The sequence below is a fragment of the Choloepus didactylus genome, chromosome 18, assembly GCF_015220235.1.
Source record: "Choloepus didactylus isolate mChoDid1 chromosome 18, mChoDid1.pri, whole genome shotgun sequence".
Lineage (NCBI taxonomy): Eukaryota > Metazoa > Chordata > Mammalia > Pilosa > Megalonychidae > Choloepus > Choloepus didactylus.
The window spans coordinates 68136715-68150259 of record NC_051324.1 but is presented as its reverse complement, the minus strand read 5'-3'; the positions used below and the strand labels follow the sequence as shown (position 1 = coordinate 68150259).

Sequence of the window (13545 nt, the reverse complement as noted above, 5' to 3'; positions counted from 1 at the left end):
ATTAATGGCAACCAGAGGCTCTGCTTAATTGCAAATGTCAATACCCTGGACTGAGCCAGTCTGGGATTCCTGCCCATGGCCTCTGTGTGGTTAGCCTGGCCTTTAAAAGGCTGATACACTGACGAGGCTATGCTGCAAGGGCATTTTGTAGCTAAGATGTCTGCATTGCCAGCTTGGATTACAAAATGGGTACATGCCAATTAATATAAAAATTAAGCGATTAGCCCCCAACCTGGCTATCTTAGGGATGTTTTATTCCTTTCCCAAAGTTCTTCCCAGACACCCCAGGGTGCTGCCTACTAATCTGCGATGCCCTGATTTAGGACTGTGGGCAGCATTTTCCCTGGCCACAAGGATGAAGGCTATTTGAGATAGCATAGAGAATAACACAAAGGGAAACAGAGGAAAGAGGTAGAGGTGAAAGAGCCTGGCGATACTGTTTGAGCCCCTAGATCCATCCATGCCTGAAGTCCACTCCCCAGGTGGTCAGCAGAATAAAGCCCTCTCTACTCTCAAGGATGTCTAAGTTCTAATTCCTGGAGCCTGCCTATCTGCTGCCTTCCTTGGCCAAAGGCACTTTGCAAATGTGATTGAGATGGGGAGATCATCCTGGATTATCCAGGTCAACCCAATGTAATCACAAGGGGTCCTTAGAAGAGGGACACAGAAGGAGATGTGATTGAAGCAGAGGACAAAGTTATGCCATTGCTGGAAGGGAGCCATGAGGCAAGGAATGTGGGCATCCTGTAGAAGCTGGGCAAGACAATGCAAGGATTCTCCCTTAGGGTTTCCAGAAGGAATAAAACCCCATAAACCCATTTTGGGTCTCCGGACCTCCAGAATTCCAGCAGCAATAGGAAAGTAATATACCCAGTTTCCTGGTTGCAGGAACCAAATTAGCTTGTGAGAGTTGATCTACTGTCATCTGCAACCGAAAGAATCCTGGCTAATGCACCAGCTCCAGGAGGAGTGACATTTATTTTCAGAATAACCCACAACACAGTGTTCGTAACTTGCTTTTATGTCCGTTACTGCTGAAGACCACAGACTAGAGATTTGGAAGGTGCGTTGGGATGGTCCAGCTCTCTCCTTCTGCAGCTGAAGAATCCCAGCCAGGCTGGCCTGGGGCAGTGGAATGAGGCTTTTTCTACTGGCCGCGGGTTCTAGATCTGGAGCCCATGGATAGGCTGCCGGGGGTCTGTAGGCCTTTGAAATCCCAGAAAAGTAATAGGCTTGTGTCAGGAAGAAATGTGTAGGCATCTTTCTCCCTTCAGCTCCTAGGACAAGAACCACTACTGCCTCCCTGGGCTGCCTTGGCTGTCCTGAAACCCGGAGCGCCACCCCTCCTGGCCGGGGTCACCTTCCACTACGCTTGAGTCGCTGCCTCCTAAACAGGCAGACTTCAGAGGGGAGGCACCTGGAGCTGCGGTGGAGCGCTCCCCCCCACCCCCCACAGGATGGAGGATGGAAATGCCATCCAGCTTCCCAGATCTGATTGTTTTGACAGCTTTGCCAAATTACAAAGCAAAGGCCCCATTTGGTGATGAGAAAAGCAATATTATAGCAGGGCCGGCTCATTTCTTTGAAAATCAGCAGTAAGTGAATTTGCATCCACTTAGTAGTAAATATATGTGGCTGGCCCCCTCTCAGCTATTGCAAGGGATTTAAATGCACCCCGGGCCCGCCTTATCATTTTATGATGAAAAGGGGGAGAGGGAGAGGGAGGGGAGAGCAAGGGAGGGAGAAAGGGATTGAGAGGGATTTCTTGGGGAGAGAACATTGAGGATGGGAAGTTTCCCCCCTTTTCTTTTCCAAGGTTTCTCAGCTGGTGACCGAGGAGCCAAGAGTCAGGGCGAGCAAGTTGCCGTCGGAAAAAGTGTTGTGCAATGTGTGTGATGATTTAGAAGGTGCTGAAGGACCCTTGTGATGATGTGCTCTCTTGAACTCTCTTTAAAATTCAGCTGAAAAGGCCCAGGGAAAGGATATACAGATCTCTGTGGAGGGCAGGAAAGCCGGAGACGAAAGCCAGAGCCGTTTGCCAGGACGTTGCAAAGGGCGTGTTCCATGCAAATGTGTTTAAAGTCCCCTGCGGTCGCTGCTGGGAAGAAGAGTGCTCTGTCCTCTTTAAGAGTAAAGTGGACACTGTCGCTTCCCGACTGGAGAGAAGCCAGGATGTTTTACGTTGTCTGCACAGGAAGGCCCTGGGTGGCCCTCTTCCCTTTTTTTACTTCTTTGGCCATAATGAAAGAGGATCCTGGCTGGGAAGAGAAGAGAGCGAGACTGCCCCCGTGGCGGGGTATGAAGGAGGGCCGTTTTGCATGTGATTTCCCAAGTGGGGAAAACCGTACCAGATAATAGAACAGCAGCAAGACTCGAGATCAGAAGTCTTCATATGGCCTTCAAGGTCTCCTCCAGCTAATCCCCAACTTCCTTTCCAGTGTCTTCTATCCCTCTGCCTAGTCAGGGTGTTTTTAATTTGCAAGGTACAGAAACCCGTTCAACTGAACTACAGGAAAACGGAGTTTATTGTAAAGATCCGGGAGCATTCCAAGGAAGGCTATTGTTCCCGTTTCTCCATTGATGGACGTTCTTAACTGCTTCCTCCCTTTGGGTTCACAGGTGGGCTCAGATTTACTCTTTCTCTGCAACATTGGAACGGTCTGCTACATAAACGATTGTTCCAGGGACGTTATCCATAAAACGTAGCTAACAGTTGTGCATTACTTGCCATGTGGTACAGAGAAGCGAATGGCTTGCTCAATAGGGCTGGGAGGCGAGTGAGGTGCCTCCCATAGGTTACACCCCACATGCCTCGCTTGCCTCACCCTAGTCCCAGCCTCGTCAAACAGGCTCGCCCAGCTAGAAAGGGCTTGAGCCTGAAACAAAACCCAGGCAGTGTAGCTCTTATCCACCAAATCATCCTGCCCCACTAATAACAGCAGCCTGGGCTTATTACATGCTCATATGTGCTGGGCACCGTGCTGCTTTATTTGACATTTATCACCTCTAGTAATCCTCATACCTATTACTATCTACATTTTATAGATGGGGAAAGTGAGGCACAGGAAGGTCGAGGAACTTACTCAAATTCACCTGGCTGATTAGTGGAAGAACAGGCCATGGATTCCAAGCCCAGCTGGCTCCAGACCTGCCTTCTTGGCCACGAACGCATCTGACTTCTCAACCAGGCCAAAGCATTCCAGATTCCACAGCCTGGCAAACATCTCCTGAGCTCAGCTCTTCATGACACTCTATCATGGGTCCTAGGATTTCTGGAAGGTGCCCTCAGAGAATCTGGAGTGTAGTGGGGTGGTAGACATGTGATTGGATCATTGCGAAGCAGTGAGAAGTGCTGGGGGGAAGCCAGCATTCCAGGGGTTTCAGGAGGGCAGGTTGCAGAGCTGGACTAGACTCGCAACCCTAGGTTTGCAGGCGTCTCATCAGTAGATAGCGTCCATAGATAACGTTCTCCCTCTCGTGTCGGGCAGTTGATGCTGGGAGTGGTGATTGCTGCCCGGCTCAGTTCCTCGGAGAGGTGAGAACTGGTGCCATCACCCTGCAGAGATGCCACCACGCTCCAAGGCTTCCACTGCTAGAGGGAGGGCAGCCAGGGCAAAGCGTTCTGTGCAGGCCCCCACGGTGACAGTGCCCATGTGGCGGCGGCTGTAGCTTGTTTACTGTCACTCTTATTGAGTCTGACTAGTCAGGAAATAATTGCACTAATATTATTGACGTTAATAGTACACCAGAATGTATTTATATCTCGCATCTTCCAAAGCTAAAATTCAATCTTGTCATCACTCTCCCTGGGGGTGGGTGGGTAGGCCCGGCAGCTACACAGAGGAGGGCTACCTGCATAGGGGCGGAAGCAGACCTGCCCAGGGGCCACACCTGTTTGGAGCCAGAGGCTCTGTGCCCCAGACAGGAGGGCTTGTGGTTTAAGAGCTAAAGCTGTTTTCCTTTTGTTCCCACAACCAGCTGTTGGGGCCCTTTGAAGATAGAAGAGGGGAGGTTTGATGGATTTTCAGGGAGGAAAGGGGAGCTTCCCCAGAAAGTTTCCCAAATGGATCAAGGGGCCCTCTGCCCCTTCCCCATGACCTGATTCTCCCTCTGCTCCTCCTCTTTTCCGTCACGGTCTCACGGTGAGGGCTCTAACCCAGCCGCTCTAAGTCACATCAATGCATTGTATGGGGCTGCTGTGCCCGGGAGTTACACCTGTCTGCTTTTATTTTACTAGTTCTGCTCTCTCTCTGCACTTGTGTGTAACTGGGAGTCTTAGACTGAAAAAGGGAGCATGTCCTGAGATTCTTTTTTGGGTGTCCAATATTACATGCTTTGCAAATTGGGATGTATGTGTATGTTTTATTTCAGAGATATAAATAAACCTAGATTCTTGAAATTCAGACCTTTTGTAAGTCACTAGGTTTATTCTACCAGTCACTTGGGACTTAAATACAAAGTCTCCCTGCTCCTTTTTTATTGAAAAGACTGCATAAAATGTATATGTACAGTCTAAAGAATAGTAAAATGAACTCCCATATATTCACCTTCTAGCTTGAAAACTAGAGCACTGCAAGTACCTGAGAAGCCCCCTGTGTATTTTCCAACATAGTCCTCTCCCTCTCCATCAGAGGTAGCTGCAAGCCTAGGTTTCATCCTAATCTCCTTGCCTCTCTCTCTCTCTCTTTTTTGTTTTTTGTTTTTGTTTTGTTTTGTTTTTACAAAGTTTTACCACCTATACCTGCATTCCTGGAGAATATATTAATTTAGCTTTGCCTGATTTTTAAATTTCATGTAATAGGATCAGGTTGTCTATTTTTTTCTGCACTTGTTTCTTTTGCTTGATGTATTTGTCAGATTCATCAATTTTTAATGTGAATGGTTGTAGTGCATTCATTTTCACTTCTAACTAATATTCCATTGTATGAATATGCTGTGATTTATTCACAGTCTCTGGCTGCTGGAAATTTGGATTTTTGCTCTTTTGAATGTTGCTGTAAATATTTACTTATCTGACTCCTGTGAGGAAGTGTGGTCCTCACAGCTTGTTAAAATTGTTAAAATTGCACAATTTCAGGGTCCTAACCCAGATTTACGGAATCAAAGTCTCTGTTGTAACAAATTTGAGTGCCTATTTAAAGTTTGAGAAGCACTGCTCTGTGTTCCTGGAATTATATCTCTACGTGGTAAGCACTTATTTAACTTCACAATGAAAAGGCAAACTGTTTGCCAAAGTGGTTTTTCCCCTCACCCTCAACTCCAGTGGAGGAAGAGTCCTGACTTCTATGTCTTCAACAACAATTGACTAACTCTTTAGTGTTTGCCAATCTGTAATAAGGTGTGACATGGCAGCTCATTGTGGTTTTCCTTTTCAACTCCCTGATTCTGCTGGTGCTACTGCTCCAAGGTCCACACTTGGACCAGAAACCAGGAATCGCATCTTTGCACATGTTTATGCTCCATCGTGAGTTCTCTCCTATTGAGTGCCTAATTGTGTTTTTGTCCATTTTTCTATTGGGTCATTTGTGTTTTCCTTGTTGATTCGTGGATGTTTTGTTTAGGGCGTTTGCATCTTTGTTCGTGTGGCAGAGCATCAAGGTGAGCAGCTCACCCTTTCTTCCTCCTGGGCATAAGGAAGAGCAGATCTTCCAGCCTCGTTTGCAGTTAGAGAGGGGGCCATGTGGCTGGAGTTCCAGCTCAAGAAAAGATGGTGTAAGTCGCTTCCAGGCCTGACCCTTAAAATCATCCCACTTGGTTTCCCAGCCTTGTCTTCCCCTTTGGTGGCAACTTTGGAAGCCACATGCTCTAGGTGGCACAGCCCTAAGACGGAAGTAGCCTAGAACCCTGTGTTACTGCTTGGGGTTGCTGCAACAGTCTACGATGACATGGGAGAGAACCAAATCTTCATTGCACAAGACCATGGAGATTTGGGGACATGGTACTGCAAAAGCGATCTGGTCTGTCACGACTAATCCAATTTACGAATGGGATTAGACTATATATTTTTCTTTCTTATATTGTCCTTGTCTAGTTTTAGAATTAAGATTATGCTAGCCTTTTAAAATTATCTGGGGAATGTTTCTTCTTTTTATATTTTCTGAAAGAGTGGGCCCTACAACATTTGGTAGAAATTGCTGATAAATTACCTGGACCTGGTTTTTTCTTTCTGGGAAGATTTTTAATTAATGATTCAATTTCTTTAAAGGTCATTAGACTTTCCCATGTTTTCTGTTGCTCTTTTGGTAAGTTGTATTATTCTAAGTTCCATTTTGTCTAAGTTTTAAAATGTATCGTGAAGTTTTAAATATTAGCTTTTTTCCATCTTTTTAATCACTGCAGCTTTTACAGTTATGACCCCTTTTTAATTCTTAATATTGTTTATGTTTTGCACTCTCTGTTACCCCCACCTCTTTTTTTTTTTTAACTTGATTAATCTTACTAGGAAAAGGTCTTTTAATATGTATTTTTCAAAGAACCAACTTTTGAGCTTTGCTAATTCTTTCTATTCCTCTTTGTCTTGTGCCTTTTATTTGGCTCTTAATTTTAATATTTTATTTCTTCTGCTTTCATTAGGTTTATTCTGCTCTTCTGTTTTTGGCTTCTTAAATTGGATGCTCAATTCATTAATTGGGTCTTTCTTTAATAGTAATATAAGCAATTAAAGCTAAAAATTTTCCTCTAATTACTGCTTTAGTTGTACCCCCTTAAATTTTAATACAGAATAATTTTATCATTTCCATTTTCTAATTTCCATTATAATTTCTTCTTTGAGCCATGAATGTTTAGATCTTTTTAAATTGCCAGATATACGGATTTTTAAAAGTATATTTTTTGTTGTTAAATTTCTTACTTAAATGCATTATGGTCAGATAATATTGTCATTCTTGGTATTTGTTGAGGCTGGTGCTATGGTTTAGCATAGACAATTTTCAAAACTGTTCCACATATGCTTTGAAAGAAATGTTGGATAGAATACACTATAAATGACCCTGAATATCTTTATCATGTTTACTGTTCAAATTTTCTAGTATGATTTTACTAATATTTTTGTCTGTTTAACCAGTAAATGAGATGGATATATTAAAAATCTCCCACTGTGATTGTGAATTTTTCTATATCCCCTTATAATTGTGTGAATTTTTACTTTCTAAATTTTGAACTTTAGTTTTGGTGCATGAAAGTTTGGAATTGTTTTATTTTCTTGGTCATCATATAGAAAGTCCCTTTATTTTTAATAATACTCTCTACCTAAAAGTCCATTTTTGCCTGGAATCAATATAAATTCATTTATTATGATTACAGGTATATTTGGGTTACTTTCCACATGTTTTACCTGCTTTCTGTTTGGCTGGCTTTTTTATTTGTTTGTTTCTCTTTCTTTTCTTTTTTTCTTTCTTTTAGAATGACTTTTTAAAAAATTTCCTTTTTTCATTCCATTTTGCCTGTCTACTTGCGGGAATTATGTGATCGATGCCTATTTTATTTAGCAGTTATTCAAGCTATTTTATATGCATCCTTGGCGTAACAAGGTTTAAAGTGAATCATACTTCTGAATTCATTCCTTTTGAACCATATGAGAATGTGTTAACTCTAATCACCTCTGCCCAAATTATTTGCTTTATTTTTACCCCTAAACCCTGCCATGGTTGTGTTCCCACGTTTCTCAGAATCCCTTGCTATCAAGGTTCCAGTTTAAATTCTGAGAGTGAGGGGAACTTGGGATTTGGAAGGCAGGAAGGAGTTGGAGGTGAGCCTTCTGCAGGGTGGGTGGTCGAAGACCACTGTGAGATTCTTCAGTGTTGATGGTTTCCTACAAAGCCTCAGACCTCACCACCCAGTGTACCTCCAGCCTTGGGGCTGCAGGAAGCTGTGGCTTCATCTGTAGCAACTCATAATTTTCTCATTTCTCAGTTCACACCCGACCAGGTATCTGACGTTCACTTCTCTGCCCTTCCAACAATTTAGCAAGCACCTGATTTCCTGTAATTTTCCTTTCTGCTTAAAATATCTTTACTCCTTTCTGTGACTGTTTACAATGGATATGGAATTCTAGATGGGCAGTGATTTTCTCTCTCGATATTGAAGTCAGAGTATTCCATGGTCTCCTGGCTTCCAGTGTTGCTCTTGAGAAGTGGGCTGTCAGCCTATTTGCCATTTCTTTGTAGGTTATCTGTCTTCTCACTCCAGATGTCTTAAGATGGTGTCTTTTTCTTTGGTGTTGCCCGATGTTTTGCAAGTTTATGGTGGCATAATTTATATATAGTATAATTTACCCCCTTTAGACATAAAGTTTTATGATTTTTGATAAACATATGCAGTCCTCTAACTACCACCACAATCAAGATATAGAATATTTCCATCACTCTAGAGTTCCCTCATGTCACCGTGTAGTCAATTCCCTCTGCCCATCCCTAGCCCCTGGAAACCACTTATTTGTTTTCTAGTCCTATTATTTTGCCTTTTCCAGACTGTCACATATGTGGAATCATGTAGCATGTAGCCTTTTGGCTTTTGCTTATTTCACTTAACATAATGATTTTGAGAGTCGTTTGTGCTGTTGTGTCATCAATTGTTTGTTCTTTCTCATAGCTGAGCTGTATTCCTTTGTATCGGTGGGCCATAATTTTGTCTGATCCGCTCACCAGTTGATGGGCAGTTTCCATCTGTTGACAGTTCTGAATAAGGTTGCTATAAACATTCTTGTAAATGTTTTGTTTGGACATATGCCTTTATTTCTCTTGGGTAAATATGTATAAGCGAGATTTCCTGGTTGCATGGTAAGTGTATGTTTAACTTTATGAGAAAATGCCAAACTGTTTTCCAAAGTGGCTGTACCATTTTGCTTTCTCACCAGCAGTGTATGAGAACCCCAGGTGCTCTGCAATCTCACCCTACCTGGTTTTGTCAGCAGGTTTATTTAATTTACATTTCCTTAGTGATTAATATTTTCATGTGCTTATTTGCCATATGTATATCTTCTTTCATGAAAAGTATGTTCAAATCTTTTGCCCATTCTTAAAATTAGGTTGTTTGTTTTCTTATTACTGAGTTCTGAAAGTTCTGAATATATTCTGATTATAATCCTTTATCAGATATGTGTTTTTCAAATATGTTCTCTCAGAGTATGGCTTGTCTTTTAGTTGTCTTAACATGTCTTTCAAAGAAAAGAATTCAGAAACTTTGGTGAAATGGAATTTATTGATTTTTTTTCTTTACAGTTCATACTTTTTGTGTCCTATTCAAGAAATGTTGCCTAACCCAAGGTCACAAAGATTTTCTCCTATGTTTTCTTCTAGAAGTTTGTATTTTTAGGGTTTACATTTAGTTCTATGATCCATTTCAAGTTAATTTTTATATATGATGTGAGGTACTGGTCAATGTTTTTGTTTTGCTTTTTTGTTTCTGTTTTTTATTTTATTTATTTATTTATTTATTTATTGCATGTGGATATCAAATTTTTCTGGTAACTTTTGGTGAAAAGGTTATCCATTCTTCATTTAATTACCTAGGCACTTTTGTTGAAAATCACTTATCCATATATATATATGGTCCTATTTCTGGGTGGCTTTTCACCATTACTGCACTGTCTTTATTAATATAGCATTATAGCACATCTTGAAATTAAATAGTGTGATTGTAAATATAATCTCAGTTATTGCTTTATGTATTTTGAAGATCTGCTCTTAGGTGCATACACCCTTAAAATTATGTCTTCCTGATGGATTGACTTCCTCTTTATGCAGTCTCTCTCTTTACCTTTGGTAATATTCCCTGTTTCCAACATGTACTTTTTCTACTTGTAATATAGGGACTCTAGTCTTCTTTGATTAAGGTTTGCATGGGTCTATTTTTTCCCATCATTTTACTTTTAACCTATCTACGTCTTTTTATTTAAAGTATGTTTCTTGTAGACTGCATGTAGTTGGGTCGTGTGTTTTTATTCAATCTGTAATCTCTGCCTTTTAATTGAGTGTTTAAATAATTTACATTTAATGTTATGATTAATATGGTTTGATTTAAACCTCCATATTGCAAGATGTTTTCTATTTGTTCCATCTCTTCTTTGTTTCTTTTTTTTCCTCTTTTTCTGCCTGCTTTGTGATGAATTATTTTATAATTCCATTTCATTGCCATCTTTGACTTATTAATTGTATCTTTAAAAAATGTTTTAGTTGTTGCCCCAGGGTTTTTAATATATGTATTTAGTATATCAGAATACACTTTCAAATAATATTATACTAATTCATATATAATATAGGAACTTTACAATATTATAGTTTCCGTTTCTCCCTCCTATGCTTTTGTAGAAATCTGTGATCTTGCTGACATACTTTTACTTTTACTTTTATATTATAAGCTCAAAATATTGCTACTAGTTTTGCTTAAACGATCTGTTATTTTTAGAGTGACTAAAAATAACCAACAATTTTTTTTAAATATTTAACTCCATTTTTGCCATTTTGGGAGCTTTCATTTATTTGTGAAGATTCAAGTTTCTGTCTGATATCATAGTTCCTCTACCCCCCAAACTTTCTTTAACAGTTATTGCAATTATCCATTACTGTTAGCAATAAATTCTTTCAGCTTTTGTTTGTCTGAAAAAGCCTTTATTTCTCCTTCATTTTTGAAATTTATTTTCTTTGGGAGACCAATTACATGTACATGAGACCAGTTGATATGGTTGTATAGCTCTTGTATATTTAAATCTGTTTTTTCCCCCTCACTCTTTTTTTACTCTTTGTGTTTCAGTTTGGGTAATTTCTATTGATCTGTCGTTTGCTGTGTTGAGTTTACTGATGAACCTGTTGAAGGAATTTTTTACCTCTCATATTTTCTGCTGTGTTTCTAGTATTTCCAGTCGACTATTTTTCCTAGTTTCTTTCTCTTAGCTAAAATTCCCTATCCATTCATGCATGTTGTACACCTTTTCCATCAGATCCTTTAGTGTTTTAATCATATTTTAAAGTCCCTGTCTGATAGTTCTAACATCTGGTCAACCTGAGCCTTTCTTTTGGTTGTTTTATCTCTACAGGGATTTGTGTTTTCTTACTTCTTTGTGTGTCTCATAATTTTTGATTGAATGTCAGACATGTTCAGAACAGATTAGCCTGAGGCAAACAATATTTATGCCTATTTCAGGCCGTTAGAGTGGGAGATTGAGTCATTCTAGTTAAAAACTGAGCTGGGTTTGGGTTTTGTCGTTGCTGTGGTTATTTCAGTGGATCACAGGCTCGTCTCAGTGTTGGTGCCCCACCCCAGCCTTCTTCCATTCTTGTCCCCCTGTGCAGAGGGAGCCTCTCCCCACGTTTTACCCTCCTGGGCAGAAGGCTGCTGTTTCCTGGCTGTTTCCCTGCCCTCTGCACCAGGCTTGTGGTGGGGCAGGAGGGGTCTCTAATGTCTGGTCCAGCCTCAGTCTTAGGGAGACCCTGTGCACCTGAATTTGGGGGAGGAAGCTGTTTCAGAGTTCTTGCCCCTTTTGCCTTGTTGCCTGCGACAGCCAAACTCTGCCTTGTGTATGAGGCTTGTCTTGGACAGGGATTTCCTCTCCTCCCCTGGTGGTAGGAGACCTCTACTTGATATCAGCATGGGCTTTTGAATCCAAGACAGTTACCTGCTCCTCACTCAGCATCGGAGAGTTTTTCTGTCATCTTTCCCCCAATAATATGGTGACTTGGCTTGTGGACAAGATGCTTTGTTGTCTCTTCCCAAGTGATTTATGGTTTTTGCTTTGTAGGAGGGAAGGATCTAGGGAAGTGGGCAGGGCTTTGGACACCCTCCACCCTGCACCTGCTGATTACCTCCTCTGGGCCCTGTAGGTGAGGTGCTTTGCAGCCCTTTCTCCAGTGGCTTAAAGCCTTTGCATCATAGGAGAGAGAGGTCCAGGGGAATAGCTGGGTTTTATGCCCTCCTTGCAGTGGCATCTGATCACCTCCTGCAGGTCTGCTCCCACCACTGATGGGGACTGTCCCCAGTCTTTCTCGGGAGTTCCTGGCAGAGGGTTGGGGGAAAGCGCTTGTGAGTGATCACGAACTTCCCTTTCATCAGGTGCCCCCAGCTATATCAGACCGATAGGCTGAATCGCTGGCACACACTTGACCCTCAGTGTTTTTTTGTTTGTTTGTTTTTCACCTGATTCTTCTTACGACATGTAGCTTCTTTCGTCCAGGCTCTGCCACAGGTGAGGTAAATCATGCATCTCTCCCCTTCTTGGAGGGGCTTGGTCCTTTTTGGATCGCAGGTTACTTGGTTGTCTTGTGAACTAAGCTTGCAGATGAGTTCAAGAAAAGTTGTGATTCTGTAATTTAAGCTTTTTCTTAGTGTTAGACTGAGAGTAACATTTTTTTGCAACTTTCTATAAACCAAGAAGAAGCTGGAAGTGTCAAACGTTTTTTCAAGGCACCAATCCTTTTATCCAGAAATAGCAGCAAGTTCCAAGCAGAGCTTCCTAGATGTGAAAATGTGTGCCTTGCAAAAATTTTTGAAAATCCTCAGCTATTATCTTTCTGAATATGTTCTCTTCTGCATTTTTTATAACATCTTCTAGAATTTTGATTAGACATGCTAGACTTCTCATTCTCTTTTCTCTTTAACCTCTTTCTCTTTAATTTTTTATTTTCTTTATCTTGTTTCTCTGTGTGCTGTCAGGATAATTTGGGGAGATCTTTGGTTGTGGGTCATCACAGAACTTTATAAGAATTCTATGAAGCATGATGGAAATAGTGCTTATATTTGTTTCTGCCAGTTTCTACCAAGCTGGGACAACTTTAAATTTAATTCTCTACTTGAGGTCTCCCGGACTAGAGTTGCCCTGAATTATGACCACAATCCCATGTGAGAGCTAGCTCATGATTACAAAGTCTCGGGGGAGTGTATTTTTCTCTCTCCACCCAAGGCCAAGATTGAACTAGACAAGCAAGTTGCCTTCCTGCCTCCTTCTACCTGGGTATATTTCATGTTCACCCTTACAAGAAGAACACTCTTTGGGTACCCAGATTGATGTGGGGTTCTCCTACTATATTGAGGATTTTTTTGCCCCAAGACAACCATCAAAATGGAAGCTCGAGTTCTCCACGTTTCTATAGAGACTCACAGGGTGAAAGCTGACCTTGGCACTTTCTGCTTTCACTTTTTTGGGAGGCTCTGTGGTTTCCTTCCTTTTGTGCCATTCGTGCATTTTTAAAGGGTCTTCCTCTATCTTTCTGCCATGATTTTAGTTGTTACAAAAGGAAGACCATTCACAGCAGCTGATGCACCACACTTCTGGTATGGATGTGTACACGCTAGTGTTTCCTGGTGTTTGGAGCAGTGCGGTGACCACACTCATTAACCATGTCCATAGCCCTGGCCCCATGCACGGGGCCATCCTCAGAACAGACCACTTGGCTTGTGTCTGGTGAAAGAATAAATGAATGAATGCAGGCAACGGTGCATATCAAGCCAAGTGGCATTCAAAGCAGGAGTATATAGGACCAATCCCAGGGCAGCCGTTTGATAAGAAGCATCCACTCTCATTTCTGATACAAGAGGTGGTGGGGAGACATGTGA

The 13545-nt window shown here is 41.6% G+C and overlaps 1 long non-coding RNA gene across 4 annotated transcripts in view; it reads left to right on the top strand.

Moving 5' to 3' along the window:
• LOC119514419 overlaps window positions 1-13545 on the top strand; it is a 56794-nt gene that overhangs the window by 16981 nt on the left and 26268 nt on the right. The gene's annotated exons all lie outside the window — the stretch shown is intronic.